General features: G+C 37.9%; 1 pseudogene; it reads left to right on the plus strand.

Moving 5' to 3' along the window:
• LOC111818205 overlaps window positions 1-2,823 on the plus strand; it is a 74,310-nt pseudogene that overhangs the window by 1,523 nt on the left and 69,964 nt on the right.

Raw genomic sequence — 2,823 nt, forward strand, 5'->3', positions numbered from 1 at the left:
CTAAATTTTTCTTCCTTTGAAAATTCAGCAGCCCTGGATAATTTGTTTCTAACAAACAGAATGTAGCAGGAGGGATAACATGATTTCACAGGCCAACACATGGAAGTAGATAGTTTGTTCCTGGCATTGCCCACATATTCCCTCTGCCCTATGTCTCTCCACATGTGCCTGGAGCCTTTTGCTACCATGTAAGGGGGCATCTATTACCTTGAAACATCTCTGCTGGACAGACTATAGAGAGACTATGTAACAACAGAGGACCCTAAGAATTGCAACTGTTCTAGGCCCCAGTTTCTCATAATTCTCTCAGATCAGGTTCCAGACACTGAGTGAGGCAGCTGTTGAAATGACGTCAGCCTGACCACTGTCTGACTGCCACTGGACAAACTCTAAGGATGGAATACCTAGGTGAGCTCAGTTGATCTGCAGATCTGAATCATCATAAGTGATTGGAACTGTTTTAAATCACTAAGTTGGAGTGATTTATTATAGATGACTTTGCGTTTTATATATGTGTGTGTATAAATGTAAGTGCTTGTATGATTTATTTATTTTTAAATTTTTTTTGGCAGAACCTGGGATTGAACTCAGGCCCTTGCACTTGCCAGGCAAGTGCTTATTCTTCTGAGTTATCTCCCTAGCCACTTGCATGATTTAGAATGTTTCCTAAATATACATAATTACAATAAACTTTTAAGATCATTCAGAAGCAGATCAAAACTTCAGCAACACTGATTTGTTTCCCTATGAGCTCATTCGCCTTTTCTCAAGAGCTGTCAGTTCTGTGTTCTCCCTATCTTTTCCCCTTCAATTATATGACAGTGTTGAAGAATAATATCTTATATATCTTATGTGAATTGCACTCAGTTATCTCTCTCACTTCTACCATAAATATTTTAATTCTCTTGTTACACAAAACTAGGAATTAAAATATGTTTCTTATCTTTCAGACTTGGTATCTAGTGATGAGCCCAAGAAGTTTTTTTTTTTTTTTTTTTTGGTACTGGGGATTGAACTCAGGACCCTGTGCTTGCCAGGCAAGCACTTATTCTACTGAGCTATCTCCCCAGTCCCCCAAGAAATTATTTTTAAAAAGATACGGTAATGGACAGAATCAATCCAATGGGTTATCATGCAACACTTTATTTTTATTTATTTATTTTTTAATTTTTCAAAATGTGTGTGTGTGTGTGTGTGTGTGTGTGTGTGTGACCAGCTCAGCCCACCAGGGGGCAGAGCTGGCTGGCATGTGGTGCTGGGGGACTGAACCACAGTCCCTGTGCTTTGCTAAGCTTGTTCTAAGTAGGTGCTTTAGACCACGGAGCAATCTCACCAGCCCCAACACTTTATTTTTATTTATGTATTTATTTATTTAAATCTATTTGGTACAGGGTCTCACTACATAGCTTGGACTTGTAGTGATCCTCCCCAGTGCTGGGATTACAGGTGTGCACTACCACACCTAGACTAGGTGGCCAGCTCAGCACACCTGGAGTGTGGCCAGTGCAGCAAGTGGTACCTGGGATTGAACCCCAGTCCCTGCACTTGCCTAAGCAGGCACTTAGTCAGCTGAACTATCTCTCTGGTCCTCATGTAACACTTTAAAAGACATAGTGCTGAGAGACCCAAATGTCATTTGGAGCAACAACAGGAGGGCTGTTTCAGGCAATTTATTGTCAACTATAAAAATGTGCCCATGCTCTGCCACTACTGCACTCACTGAAGAATTTTATTAGAGACAAAATCCTTGAATATAAGTGTAGAAAAAATTTTAGTTGCCATTTATTTTTTAGCTATCACAAAACTCATTCTAAAGAACTTTCTGGATATAAGAAATGTACAGAAATTAATGGTAATCTGAGGAATGTTGGCAGGCCTTTATTCAGTGTTTGCAACTTAAACAACACGTGAAAATTCATAGTAGTGAAAAATGCTATGAATGTAAAGAACATGGGAAGGCCTTTAATTATGGTGCAGAACTGGCTCTACAACAGATATTTCACACTGGTGAGAAACCCTATGAATTTAAGGAATGTAGGAAGTCCTTTAAACAGTGATCAGAACTCACTCAATACCAGAGACTTCATACTGGAGAAAATCTCTATGAATGTAAGCAGCATAGGAAAGCTTTTATTTTTATTTATTTTATTTTATTTTATTTTATTTTATTATTTTTATTTTTGTGTGGAACTGGGGATTGAACTCAGGCCCTTGTGCTTGCCAGGCAAGTGCTTATTCTACGGAGCCATTTCCCTGGCCCAAAAGCTTGATGGCTTTCAACTTACTGAATATCTGGAACTTCGTACTGGTGACAAACCTCATGAAATGTAGGCTATGTGGTAAAGTTTTTAGACTTCATTTACACCTTACCCAATATCAAAGAATTCATACTGGGGAGAATCCCTATGAATGTAAGGGATGTGGAAAAGGCTTTCGCTATCATTCAGGCTTCTCGCATTATCAGAGAATGCACTCTGGAAAACAAATCTTATGAATATATCAAAGAAGTTGGTAACATTTTGTGTCTTATCATTATTGATAAAGTTTCAAAACCTTTAAAAACAAAATTTCTTTTTCAAGTGGGAAAATGAAAAAGAGTAAAATTTGTTCCGGTTTCAGTTTTCCTTTTGAGTTATTGCTATATTAACCACTATTAGAAATGAGTTTTCTAAAATTATATAACATTTTTACTAAAACCAGTAAAATATGGCAGAAGATGAAAGCAATCTCTCCCCCTTGCATAAATTCCTGAGATAACCAATGTGTATGTGTGTGTGTTGTTCCTCTCTTTATCCTCAGTCTACACATATTGGTGATGAGACT

This window comes from Octodon degus, unplaced genomic scaffold (genome assembly GCF_000260255.1).
Source record: "Octodon degus isolate 3935 unplaced genomic scaffold, OctDeg1.0 scaffold00083, whole genome shotgun sequence".
In the NCBI taxonomy this organism is placed as follows: domain Eukaryota; kingdom Metazoa; phylum Chordata; class Mammalia; order Rodentia; family Octodontidae; genus Octodon; species Octodon degus.